Source organism: Procambarus clarkii, chromosome 41, assembly GCF_040958095.1.
Source record: "Procambarus clarkii isolate CNS0578487 chromosome 41, FALCON_Pclarkii_2.0, whole genome shotgun sequence".
NCBI lineage: Eukaryota > Metazoa > Arthropoda > Malacostraca > Decapoda > Cambaridae > Procambarus > Procambarus clarkii.
The window spans coordinates 32,544,354-32,559,390 of record NC_091190.1 but is presented as its reverse complement, the minus strand read 5'-3'; the positions used below and the strand labels follow the sequence as shown (position 1 = coordinate 32,559,390).

The 15,037-nt window shown below is 38.4% G+C and overlaps 1 long non-coding RNA gene across 2 annotated transcripts; it reads right to left on the bottom strand.

Annotated features, from left to right (window-relative positions):
• Positions 1-5,384: 5,384 nt before the first annotated feature.
• On the bottom strand, positions 5,385-13,382 carry LOC138373110 (uncharacterized). Of its 2 annotated transcripts, none has more exons than XR_011231060.1 (3): positions 13,280-13,382; positions 10,120-10,236; positions 5,385-5,676 (listed from the first exon to the last, which is right to left on the bottom strand). It is a non-coding gene; the product is annotated as an uncharacterized lncRNA (long non-coding RNA). The 2 variants fall into 2 exon arrangements; XR_011231061.1 differs by lacking the exon at positions 13,280-13,382 and adding an exon at positions 12,976-13,222.
• Between the last annotated feature and the right edge of the window lie 1,655 nt (positions 13,383-15,037).

The following is a 15,037-nucleotide window of genomic DNA, read 5'->3' as shown; positions in this document are numbered from 1 at the left end:
ACCAGCTAATTCATATAAAATAACCTCTTTGTTGGCTTTATCAAAAGCTCCTTATAAATCAATAAAAATTCTATAATAATCATTACCATTAGCTAGACATTTAATAATACAGTCAGAGGTACTTTTTCCTCTGAGGAACCCGAAAAATTATTAGACAGCTGATCACCTATTATATACAAAAGTTTATTTAAAATGATCCTCTCCATCATTTTACAAAAACACGAGGTTAAAGACACAGGTCTGTACTCTCCATTGGCTTTAGGGATAAGGATGATCATAGTTCTTTTTCATTTACTGGGAATTCTGCCCTCTTTATAACTAATATTAAAGAGGTCTAACAGCGGGCTTTTCGTCATAATGGCAAGTTCATTAAGTATTTCATAAGTTACTCCATCCTCCCCAGGGGGCGGTAGATTTCCCAACTTTAATCGCCGTTATTAGTTCTTCTCTGGTAATACCTGTGCAAGTGACATCACCACTGTTACCTGCTGTAAGTATAAAATCCTTTCTTAGATCTTTCCAAGAATCAAAAGACTCTCTCGTTACAGCGGGTAATTAAATGAACTAAGTTTGGCAGCTTCCGCCCATTTATTTACGAGACCTTTTGCAATTCCTTACTGGTCAGGATGTGCAACAAAATTATGCTTTTTACCCCTTATTTCATTTATGTCTTGCCAGATTTCCTTCAAGTTTGTTACTCCTAACTTTCTCTGCAAACTCCTGCCAATACTTGCTCCAAATTTCCTTTCTCTTCTCCGCACACTTTTATGGGGGGATGCTTTTCTATACCAGATGTTTTCCGGTTCAATGTTGCATTAAATACATCTACCTCCTTAATTAAATCTTAATAAAATGCTTCTGCCGAATCTGGCTTATAAGTATCATACCAAGACTTAATATGACCAACAAGACCCCTTAATTCTCCCTTATTAAACTTTAAGCTTTTCCTCTGAAGGCAGGCATGCTTTTTATCTAGTTTAAGCTGTATTTGTAATGCAAAATCTCTTAGCATTTCATCCACAGTAAGACAATTCTCCTCTATGCCCTCAGCATTTATCAGACAAGCATAATCTAATCTCCCTTCCCTCAGATGAGGAGAGGGCTCGCCCAGCAGTTGAACATCTTCATGTTCAACATGTTCATCTTCATGTTCAGATTGTTACCATCCCTCTTCCCAGTTTCCTGGAGTGCTGCTATGTTAATATTCTCTCTAAGAGTATAATAGTGTACATCCACCGCTCTAGTTTTTAATCCATTAACGTTCCAAGATAATATTATCAATCTACTTTCATCCATGAACTCCGTAATATTTTTTCTTTCTCCTCACTTGCACAACTACTACTAACATCGAAGGTAATAGTATTCATATCTATTTTCTTTGTTATTTCTGTATACCTTTTTACTTTAACGAAGGTACCCCCCAGGTGTAGGGAGGAATGATCTTTTCCAGGTATATTTTGAAAATCAGCATCGTTTTGCCACGTACCGCTTCGGTGGGTAGGCGGTTCCATGAGTTAATAACTCTGTGGGTGAAAAAGTATCTCCTGTAACTGGTAACTGGCTATTCAGACGAAGGACTTCGGGTAGATGTAGTTTACATGGACCTGAACAACGGTCGTAGTCTGCTGTCTGCTCTGTGTCGAGGCTGTAGCGTCTTGGGTCGATTAGAACTGTACACGCCGAGTGCTACATTCTTGACTGGAGATTGTACTGTGTGCTATTCGATTGATTGATGAAGATTAAGCCACTCAAGAGGTGACACGGGCATGAATACCCCGCAAGTGGTGGCCCTTTTGAGCCATTACCAGTATCAAGAGCTGATACTGGAGATCTGTGGAGGTGCGACTGCACCCTGCGTGACGGGAGATGTCTCCCGTGTGGTGTGTGCTGATGATGATGAAGATTAAGCCACCCAAAAGGTGGCACGGGCATGAATAGCCCGTAAGTGGTGGCCATTTTAAGCCATTACCAGTATCAAGAGCTGATACTGGAGATCTGTGGAGGTGCGAATGCACCCTGCATGATGGGAGATGTCTCCCTTGTGAATGTGTTAAGATGAAGATGAAGCCACCCAATAGGTGGCACGGGCATGAATTGGTAAGTGGTGGCCCTTTTGAGCCATCACCAGTATCAATAGATGATACTGGAGATCTGTGGAGGTGCGACTGCACCCAGCGTGACGGGAGATGTCTCCCCTGTTTTAAACAGATGAAGAAGATGAAGATGAAGCCACCCAAAAGATGGCACGGGCATGAATAGCTCGTAAGTGGTGGCCCTTTCGAGCCATCACCAGTATCAAGAGCTGATACTGGAGATCTGTGGAGGTGCAAGTGCACTCAGCGTGACGGGAGATGTCTCCCATAAATGTGTCCAAGATGACGATTAAACCATCGAAAAGGTGGCACGGGCATGAATAGCCCGTAAGTGGTGGCCCTTTTGAGCCATTACCAGTATCAAGAGCTGATACTGGAGATCTGTGGAGGTGCAACTGCACCCTGCGTGACGGGAGATGTCTCCCGGACCAAGTGGTGACCAAATGGTGGTGGTGTGTGCTATTCTGATTTATTTATAAAGATTAAGCCACCCAAGAGGTGGCACGGGCATGAATAGCCCGTAATGTGCTATTCTCAAGTCGCTTGCTTATGTACGGTGACGACACCTCACAGTAAGATATAGAAGGGTGGAAAACCGTTACCTGTAAATAGGGATAGGATTAATGCTTGTGTAATTAGTTATGCCATTATGATGATGAGATAATGGAGTATATGGATTACTCGATCACTACATCACCTTCAACTATTACTAGGGGAACTATTCCATGGTCCAGCGATTTTCTGAAAAGGAGTTTCACTGGCAAGCATAGTGAATTAAGAGCATAAGAATAAAGGTAACTGCAGAAGGCCTATTGGCCCATACGAGGCAGCTCCTATCTATAACCACCCAAACCCACTCATATACATGTCCAACCCACGCTTGAAACAATCGAGGGACCCCACCTCCACCACGTTACGCGGTAATTGGTTCCACAAATCAACAACCCTGTTGCCAAACCAGTATTTACCCAAGTCTTTCCTAAATCTAAACTTATCCAATTTATACCCATTGTTTTGTGTTCTGTCATGTGTTGATACTTTTAATACCCTACTAATATCCCCTTTGTTATGTCCATTCATCCACTTGTAAACCTCTATCATATCACCCCTAACTCTTCGCTTTTCCAGTGAATGCAATTTAAGCTTTGTTAATCTTTCTTCATATAAAAGATTTCTATTTTGGGGAATTAACTTAATCACCCTACTCTAGACACGTTCAAGTGAATTTATATTCATTCTATAATATGGCGACCAAAACTGAACTGCATAATGTAAATGGGGCCTAACCAGAGCAAGATATAGCTGAAGAACCACACCAGGTGTCTTGTTACTAACACTTCGATTAATAAATCCCAGTGTCCTATTTGCCTTATTACGAGCATTCATGCATTGATCCTTTTGTTTTAAATTCTTACTAATCATAACTCCCAGATCCCTTTCACAATCCGACTTCGCAATCTCAACACCATCTAGCTCGTATCTTGTAACTATCATCATTACCTAGTCTCAAAACTTTACATTTATCAGCATTAAACTGCATCTGTCAATCTTTTGACCATTTCAAAACCCTATTTAGATCAACTTGAAGTGATAGTGAGTCTTCTTCCGTGTTAATTTCCCTGCCTATTTTTGTATCATCTGCAAATTTGCAAAAGTTGCTACTCAACATAAGAACACAAGAACACAAGAACAAAGGCAACTGCAGAAGGCCCACCGGCCCATACGAGGCAGCTCCTACCTACAACCACCCAATTAATTTGCCAGTTCCTTTACGACTTGGGACTTAAATCCATTTACACTTTGGGCTTCTGAGTCTTTTAGTTTGTCAATGCTCTTCCTGATTGTGTCGCGTGTAATTGGTATTTCTCTTAATTCATTCTCCTTACCTCCGACAAACATTTGTGTTGGTGATGGGATGTCATTCAAGCTTTCTAGTGTGAACACTGATGTTAGGTATTCATTGAGAGTGTTTGCCGCCCTTTTATGATACAACTTAAAATTGTTAGTCTCATCTTTTATGGGTCCTACGGAGTCAGTTCTTTGTTTGGGTTTTACTTCGTATATACTTGCCCGAAACGCTATGCGTATTAGTGGCTTTAGGTATTGTATTTTAAATTTTAAAATTTTGCCCCGAGGTGCGAGTTTATTGGGAGTACTTAGCTGTATCATTAGCAAGGTAATTAACTATAGTTTGCTGTCCTCCGTCCTTTAACAAATCCATTGACCCCTCCCCTAACCTGCCTATTTTGTGCAATAGTCGGTTTAGGATGATCCTTTCAAGCATCTTCCAAGTGCATTACATGAGACTGATAGGTCTATAATTGCCAGGGTCATTGGGTTTCGGTATTGGGACCATTATTGCATGTTTCCATTGTGTGGGCAACACTCCACATAGGAATGACTTGTTAAACAGGTGGAGTAGTGGATTGCCAGACACTTCACACAGTGCATTGAGTATGTCGTAGGTGACGCCATCTTCACCAGGTGCTGTACTTTTACCCTTTTCATAGCCCCCTTTACTTCCTTGGCTGTAATTGGTTCCCCATACTCGTCATCACTAGATTGTGCTCTTTTTATCCTAATCCTTCTGTCATTATGTCGGAGGAGCTGTTCCCTGCTTACTTCTGCAGGGAGGGAGGAGGATGATGCTGCATCACTCCACTTGTGAATTAGTTCTTCAGCCTTACCCTGGGGGTCGTTGTGAGCCGCAGGCCGGGCTCTGCTCCCCTTAGCTACCTTAATTTTTGCCCACACTTGTCTTGCAGACGTTTCTCTTCCAATAGAGCTAGTGAAATCTAGTCATTGTCTTTCCCTTTGTAACTCATCTGCAATGTATGTACCTTTACCTGACTAAAAAATCTAATCTAAATCTATATCTAATCTATATGCTTAGATATATGCAAATGAGAGAGTAATAGAGCGAAACCTTTAAAATACTGAACAATTTGGAGGATATTGATTCATACAATTTCTTCAAAAGGTCAGATGTAACACGAACAAGGAGCAAAGGTTTCAAGCTCAACAAGCCACAGTGTAGGAGTGACAACAAATGCTTTTTAACCCATACGATTATGATCATGGCAATAAGGTTTCTAAAACAGTAGGCATTCTTCCAAAGCCAGACACTGAACTATGTTCCTTGCCCTAACCTAGTCACTCAGCATTATTCACTCATTTATCTATGTCTTGTCTATTTATGTCTTAAAGGTTACAAGACGTACATTAGTCAATACAATTGGTGCTTAAAATGTTAAGGATCTCTTGTGAAACACGGGTATTAATAAAAAAATTTATTATGTAAAATAAATAAAAAAGGCCCAAGGGCCATGAAGTAACAAGAATGCAAGGCCGGCACAAGCTGGCGTAAGTAGAGAAGACGGAAGATTCTTCATATTAAAAGACCCTGCTTCTCCAAGATGGCAGTCACACCCTGCTTGCCCTGGACAATCACCATATGGAGAAGGACTGTTTACTGTGAAGGGAAGTCCACAAATGCAATGCCAGCATGAGTCAGTCTTGAAGGGTAAACGATGATGGCACCCTCACAGTAACACAAAAGCCGAGCAAGCCCAGTGAGGAAGACCTGTTGATGGGAAGGACGAGAATCATTAGTCACAACAAAATCCACATAGAAACAAAGGAGAGAAAAAAAATAAAGTGGATGTCTTCTTTTTGTATAGACATAATAAATATTGCCATTTGGCTATGTATTTATATGATATATAATAGAATACAGCATAAAACAAAATAAGAAGGGTGATAGGAGAAGAAAAGATTAGTGTTCAGTGAGAATCCACAAGGTCTTCTCTGAATACTCTATTTTCTTCAAGGCTGTGGGTCCCTACAATTGCACCAGAGGTGGTACACACCCCTATTATTATTTAAACAGGTGAGTACACACACGGTGTTAGCAAACTTAGCCTCCAAACACACACACACACATGGTATCAGCAAACTTAGCCTCCAAATACACACATGGTATCATCAAGCTTAGCCTCTAAACACACACACACACATGGTATCAGCAAACTTAGCCTCCAAACACACACACACACATGGTATCAGCAAGCTTAGCCTCCAAATACACACATGGTATCATCAAGCTTAGCCTCTAAACACACACACACACACATAAACGGTATCAGCAAGCTTAGCCTCCAAACACACACACACACACACATACATGGTATCAGCAAGCTTAGCCTCCAAACACACACACACACACACACACACACATACATGGTATCAGCAAGCTTAGCCTCCAAACACACACACACATGGTATCTGCAAGCTTAGCCTCCAAATACACACATGGTATCATCAAGCTTAGCCTCTAAACACACACACACACATGGTATCAGCAAGCTTAGCCTCTAAACACACACACACACATGGTATCAGCAAGCTTAGCCTCTAAACACACACACATACATGGTATCAGCAAGCTTAGCCTCCAAACACACACACACATGGTATCAGCAAGCTTAGCCTCCAAATACACACATGGTATCATCAAGCTTAGCCTCTAAACACACACACACACACATGGTATCAGCAAGCTTAGCCTCCAAACACACACACACATATGGTATCAGCAAACTTAGCCTCCAAATACACACATGGTATCATCAAGCTTAGCCTCTAAACACACACACACACATGGTATCAGCAAGCTTAGCCTCCAAACACACACACACACATGGTATCAGCAAGCTTAGCCTCCAAACACACACACACACACACACACACATGGTATCAGCAAGCTTAGCCTCCAAACACACACACACACATGGTATCAGCAAGCTTAGCCTCCAAACACACACACACAGAAAATGGGGACATTGAAACAGTTGATAAACTTGATTTCAAGAGAGGTCACTATGGGGAACTTCAAATTTTTTTTAATAAGTAATTAGGCAGACTTGTTGCTAGACAGGGAAGTAAATTAAATGTATGCCAAATTTTGCAAAATATACAATGAAGGCACACAAACATTCATACCAAAACAGAGATGCAGGGCCAGAAAACAGGATTGGTTCAACAGAAATTGAGAGAGGGCCACAGACCAAAAGACACAAAAATGGAATGAAAGACATTGAAAAACTACAAGCAGATGTCAATAAAGTTTTCGATTGGGCAGCAGAAAATAACATGATGTTTAACAGTGATAAATTTCAGGTACTCAGGTACGGCAAAAATGAGGATCTGAAACATAATACAGGGTGCAAAACACAATCGAATCTTCCCATAGTAGAAAAACAGCATGTCAAGGATTTGGGAATAATGATGTCCGACAATCTAACGTTTAGGGAGCATAACCAAGCAAATATTGCGTCGGCCAGAAAAATGATCGGATGGATTATGAGAACTTTCAAATCCAGGGATCCCATCACAATGGTTGTACTCTTCAAGTCACTTATGTTGTCCTGTCTCGAGTACTGCTCAGTATTCACTTTCCCCTTCAGAGCACGGTTGCAATGTTGTTCCTGCCGGAACAACCGTGGACATCTTCAGGAGAAAACTGGACTGTTTTCTAAGAGAAGTTCCGGATCAGCCGGGATGTTGTGGGTATGTGGCCCTGCGGGCCGCTCCAAGCAACAGCCTGGTGGACCAAACTCTCACAAGTCGAGCCTGGCCTTGGGCCGGGCTTGGGGGGTAGAAGAGCAGAACCCCATCAAGCAGGTATCAAAATAGAAAGAAGCCAAACCCCCAATCATACCAGCGATACAAAGATGCGAGAAACAACTATACAGCAGTAATGGAAGAGGCAGAAAGAAATTTTTAAAAAGGGATAATGGATAAATGTAAAACAGAACTGGGCCTATTCTAGAAATTCATAAACAACAAATTGCAGGTAAAGGATAATATCCAGAGGTTGAAAATAGGAAACAGATTCACAGAAAATGATAATGCAATGTCTGAAACATTAAACCAAAAGTTCCAAAGTGTGTTTATACAAAATGAAATCTTAAGAGAACCAGACACAATAAGAATTTCTGAGAACATCATAGAGCGTATAGAGGTGTCTAGAGATGAAGTGGAAAATATGCTAAAGTAGCTAAGTAAGAACAAAGCAGTTGGTCCAGATGGAGTTTCACCATGGGTTCTGAGAGAATGTGCATCTGAGCTCAGCCTTCCACTTCACCTGATCTTTCAGGCATCCCTGTGTACAGGAGTCATAGCAAACATGTGGAAAAAGGCTAACATAGTTCCAATCTACAAAAGTGGCAACAGGGAAGACCCCACCTCTCTCAGTTATAGACCTGAATCATTGACAAGTGTAACAGTGAAAGGATTGAAAACAAAAAAAAAAAATAATAAAAACTAAATGGGTAGAACACCTTGAGAGAAATTATATAATATCACACAGACAGTATTGTTTTCGATCTGGAAGATCCTGTGTATCGAATTTACTCAGTTTCTATGATTGAGCCACAGAGATTTTAAAGGAAAAAGGTAGTTGGGTCGACTGCATCTATCTAGACATAAAAAAGGCTTTCGACAGAGTTCCACATAAGAGGTTGTTCTGGAAACTAGAAAATTTTGGATGGGTGACAGGTAAGCTTCTAACATGGATGAAAAATTTTCTGACTGATAGAAAAATGAGGGCAGTAATCAGAGGCAATCGAACTGGAGAAGTGTCACAAGTGGAGTACCACAGTACATGCACCAGAAATGTTCATTGTCTACATAAATGATCTACCAGTTGGAATACAGAATTATATAAACATGTTTGCTGATGATGCTAAGATAATGGGATGGATAAGAAATTTAGATGATTGTCATGCCCTTCAAGAAGACCTGGACAAAATAAGTATATGGAGCACCACTTGGCAAATGAAATTTAATGTGAATAAATGCCATGTTATGGAATGTGGAATAGAACATAGATCCCACACAACCTACAAATTATGTGAGAAATCTTTATATAATTCTGATAAAAGAAAGAGGTCTAGGGTTGATTCTAGATAGAAAACTATCACTTGAGGCCCACATAAAGAACGTTGTGTGAGGAGCCTATGCCACGCTTTCTAACTTCAGAATTTTGTTTAAATACATGGATGGCGAAATACTAAAGAAATTGTTCACGAGTTTTGCTCGGCCAAGGCTAGAATATGCAGCGGTTGTGTGGTGCCCATATCTTAAGAAGCACATCAACAAACTGGAAAAGGTGCAAAGACATGCTACTAAGTGGCTCCCAGAACAAAAGGGCAAGAGCTATGTGGAGAGGTCAGAGGCATTAAATATGCCAAAACTAGAAGACAACAAAAAGAGGTGATAAAATCACTATGTACAAAATAGTAACAGGAATTGATAAAATCAATAGGGAAGATTTCCCGAGACCTGGAACTTCAAGAACAAAAGGTCATAGATTTAAACTAACTAAAGATGCCAAAGAAATATAAAAAAATTTCCTTTCGCATACAGAGTGGTACACGGTTGGAACAAGTTAAGTGAGAAGGTGGTGGCGGCCAAGACCGTCAGTAGTTTCAAAGCATTATGTGACAAAGAATGCTGGGTAGACGGGACACCACGAGCGTAGCTCTAATCCTGTAACTACACTTAGGTAACTACATTTGGTGTCAGCAAGCTTACCGTCGAAACACAGACAAACAGCCTGCCTGCCTAAGGCCTTCTCTGAGTACTCTCTATTTTCTTCTCTGAGGCTATGGGTCCCTAATCTTGCACCAGAGGTGATACAACTTTTAAGTTTTTAACTACTGCACTGAGCACCTGATTTTGGCAAAGACTTCTTAGTGCAATTGTCGAGGACATAGTTCTGGTATTTTTTTGTTTATAAATATTCAGGTATAGTTAATGTCAAAATGTTTCAAAACTCAACAATTTATATTTCAAAACAAAAAAAGTAATGAAAACATTACAAAACATTAAAATATAGCCTAATTAATTAATTAATAAAATAGCACAACTCTCAGAATGTTTAAAGGTGCTTTGAGCAATGAAGTAGTTAATTTTATATATATAATATTATATATATAATATTATATATATAATATATATTTACCTGTGACTACTGCTTAGCAAAAATTTGATCTCTGTGAAAATTGGTCTCGTCATTGCTAGGAGATATTTTAAGACCATGATTTGCTGTGGATGGCACTGTAGTCTTCAAGTCATCAATCTAAAAATAGAGGTAATCTTTTAAAATGTAAATTTTGTATAAAAAAAATGCAAAAATAAATTGCAAGAATAATATGAAGTTATTATACAATTTTTTTTTAATTATTTAAATATTTGTGAGACATTATTAAGAAATGTATGAAGTACAGATTCTCTAAGACCTGATATGTATCTGCTTATGTTCCACCACATTACATTCAGGGCTGAAGAGAAAACACAGCCAGTAAGGTAATGATCACTTAGGATGGACTGGGATGCTACATGTAGGTTGGGGCTAAGCTGCGTGAGGCTAGGATGCCCAGCCTGCCTTGTCTAGGCTGGGCTGGGCTAGGCAACACTAGGAAGGAGTCAACAAATCTCTGGAGTGCCTTACTTTTCCTGATATCCTTAAAAAAGCAAGAATGATGCCATTTTATAAAGGAGGCGAGACAGCAGAAATAAACAATTAGAGAAAAATATCAAATCTACTTATACTTTCAAAAATATTTGATTTTTTTTTTTACAAACATCTCTTCCTACTTTGTAAAATTCAACATGAATACAAACACACACACACATCCCTAGGAAGCAGCCCATAGCAGCTGTCTAACTCCCAGGTACTTATTTACTGTTAGGTGAACCAGATATAGAGAATAACCACAAAATCTTGTAAAGCTACTAGTACACGCAGCATTTCAGGCAGGATATATAATATTAATATATATATATATATATATATATATATATATATATATATATATATATATATATATAACTGAAAACTCACACCCCAGAAGTGACTCGAACCCATATGCTATGCCCAAGATTACCATCCGAGTGCCAGCGGGGAAGTGGGTCAAATAGCCTCGGCTATCACTTCCTTATGTCTGGTCGTGATGGTCAAGCGGATTAAGGCGTCCCTGTACATACCAGTTGCGTTGCTCCTGGCAGTATTGGGTTCGAGTCACTTCTGGGGTGTGAGTTTTCAGTTGCATATTGTCCTGGGGACCATTCAGGCTTGTTCGCATTTGTGTTCCTCACGTGTTGCCCCAAAAATGAGGTGATTTGATAAAATGCTATGCCCAATATTACCATCTGAGTGCCAGCGGGGAAGTGGGTCAAATAGCCTCGGCTATCACTTCCTTATGTCTGGTCGTGATGGTCAAGCGGATTAAGGCGTCCCTGTACATACCAGTTGCGTTGCTCCTGGCAGTATGGGTTCGAGTCACTTCTGGGGTGTGAGTTTTCAGTTGCATATTGTCCTGGGGACCATTCAGGCTTGTTCGCATATATATATATATATATATATATATATATATATATATATATATATATATATGAATACATACATACGGGACAAAGAGCCAGAGCTCAACCACCGCAAGCACAACTAGGTGAGTACACACACACACACACACATATTATATATATATATATATATATATATATATATATATATATATATATATATATATATATATATATATATATATATATATATATATATATATATGAGTGTCAGACGATGGAGGAATGATTTTTTTTTATTTAATTTATATAAAAAATTATTCCTTCTGAAGATGTATTAATATATGAAAGTACTTAAGGAAATTCCTGTTTCAATTCTTCCTCCGTGGTCTGACACTGTCACATTTTTCATCAAGTGTTAATTTTTGTGATTTACACACACGTGGCATGTTTACACACACATTATTTATATTATATATATATATATATATATATATATATATATATATATATATATATATATATATATATATATGTCGCGTTATGCGTGGTTTCCTCCGAGGCTATGGGTCCCCCTTCTTCCAGCTAGAGGTGGTATATATATATATATATATATATATATATGTCGTACCTAATAGCCAGAACGCACTTCTCTGCCTACTATGCAAGGCAGGATTTGCCTAATAAGCCAAGTTTTCATGAATTAATTGTTTTTCGACTACCTAACCTACCTAACCAAACGTAACCTAACTTTTTCAGCTACCTAACCTAACCTAACCTAAAAAGATAGGTTAGGTTAGGTTAGGTTAGGTAGGGTTGGTTAGGTTTGGTCATATATCTACGTTAATTTTAACTCCAATAAAAAAATATTGACCTCATACATAATGAAATGGGTAGCTTTATCATCTCATAAGAAAAAAAATTGAGAAAATATAATAATTCAGGAAAACTTGGCTTATTAGGCAAATCAGGCCTTGCATAGTAGGCCGAGAAGTGCGTTCTGGCTACTAGGTACGACATATATATATATATATATATATATATATATATATATATATATATATATATATATATATATATATATATGGAACCCTCAACCCTATAAGTGGAGGGTTCCTACAAACTCAACCAGAGGTGGTACCCTCTATATATTAATAAAAAGGCAAGGCTATGCTAAATCTAGGCAGGGATTGGCTTGGCTAAGCTGGTCAGGGCTTGGCTAGGGTAGGAAGGACTGGTCATGTTTAAAAGCAAGGCAGGGTTAGGCTAGGCAAGACTAGGTAAGGGTATACTGGGATAGGCTTGGCTACGGTAGGCTAGGAAGAGGTAAACTAGGATAAGCAAGGCTGTGCAAGCACTATGCACAGCTAGAATGAACTATGCTAAGATGGTTTAAGCTAGGCTAGGTTAGGATAAGCTGAGTCATGCAGGGCCCCGATTGACCAGTGGAGTCTAATAGTCTAACCTTCTAGCTAGTTTGCTGACCTAAGAGTGTAAATGCCTAGCCCCTAACCTGAGATATATACAAAAGTTGTTACATTCTTGTACAGCCACTAGTACGAGTAGCGTTTCGGGCAGGTCCCTGGAATACGATCCCCGCCGCGAAGAATCGTTTTTTCATCCAAGTACACATTTTACTGTTGCGTTAAACAGAGGCTACAGTTAAGGAATTGCGCCCAGTAAATCCTCCCCGGCCAGGATACGAACCCATGACATAGCGCTCGCGGAACGCCAGGCGAGTGTCCTACCACTACACCACCTGCTGCAATATTATTATAAAAGAAATATTACTTATTATAATCGTAAATACTAAATACCTGTTGTGTTGATTTAGGGGCGACGACGATCGTGGGATCGGATGCGAGCCACAGGTGGCCTACACCATGCTTTCTAAGGCGTCCCTCTCATAACAAAAACAAATCCGTGCATTCATACACAAACAGAGATCCCGTGGTTATGCGAATACTTGCAATTCTTTTACTTAAAATAATAACAATTAGATTAATATTAATTAACATAATTTTTACTCAAGGTTCATAAAAATCATTAATACTATTTTAAAAGAAGATTTATAAGACATCTAAAAACAGATATACAGACTTTGTGTGATATTTATTTCAACATTATATATTAATAGAATGTTGTAACTATTATTTTTAAATATTAGGTAGTTTCCAGCTACGTATATCGCATATAAACGTTGCAAAAAGATTTTAGACTGAATTAACACATTACACATTTATGGAGTAATTAACAACAAAACAATCTTTATTTTCATTGCAGAACATATATCAGAGCATACTAGTGACTCATACATTTAAAATAGTGTGATTTTTAAACAATTCGGTTGTAAACCCGCAGAACCGCCTACCCGCCAAAGACGTAACATAAGAAATGGTATATAATTCATTATTTTAAATTACATATATAATCATTAATAATTTTCGGCAGCTATCGAGGTTCTCCATAGTTAAATTCCTGTACTCTAACAAGATGCTACTTGCTGTTTAGCTGTTTAAATTCTTGGAAAATTGTAATGACCAGCGACATAAAATATAACAATGAAATAGTAGCTGGTAACTGTAGGTGAACGAAAAATTAAATTCCAAATTGATTAGATGTTTTTCTAAATATAAAGATCGACCTGAAGGAATTTTATGAATTATGGACTAATTAAACAAAAAAATAGGTAATTTTACTTGAAGAACAGATACCAGAGAATAGTTAGTGAGTACATTTATATTGTATAATGGGAGAAAGCCCCTGGTAGCCGCGAATTAAAATAACCACCTACATTAATTGATAACTAGGAAATAGTATCTGGAAACTTTATCTGAACGAAAACACAATACCAATTTGTTTAGATGTTTTTCTTAATATAAAGATCAACAGTAAGGAATCTTATTCATTATGGACAAATTAACAAAAAAAAACGATAATTTTCATTGAGGACCATATATTAGAGCATACTTAGTCACTTATATATTAAAAGTATTGTGTATTTTGAACCATTGGGGTTGTAAACAAACAGAACGGCCTACCCGAAAAGTCGTAACATAAAATGTTGCATATGTTTGCTAATTTATTATTTGATAAATGATTATTATTAATTTACGACAACTATAGAGGTTTCCCATTAGTTAAATTACTGTAGTCTGACTATAATGCTACTACAAAACATATATAAATCCTGGGAAAGTCACAATGACCAGCGACATTACAGCATAGAGGGTTAAATAGTAACAGGCAACTGTCGGCGAACGAAAAATTCATTTCCAAATTTATTAGATGTTTTCCTAAATATAAAGATCGATAGGCTGGAATTTTCTGGATTATGGCCTAATTAAGCCAAAAATATATATATTTTTACTTGAAGAACAAATATCAGAGCATAGTCAGTGAGTTATAGAATAATAAGAGTGTGGTATTTCATTGTATAACAAGAGATAGTCCATGGAAGCGAAAATAGACGTAGTTTTACACAAAATAACGTCCAAAAACAGCCGTAGAGTCAAACGGCAAATGTTGACGTTCTTTTTAAGAAGACAGGTTGGACAATGAAGCTGTCTTACAAT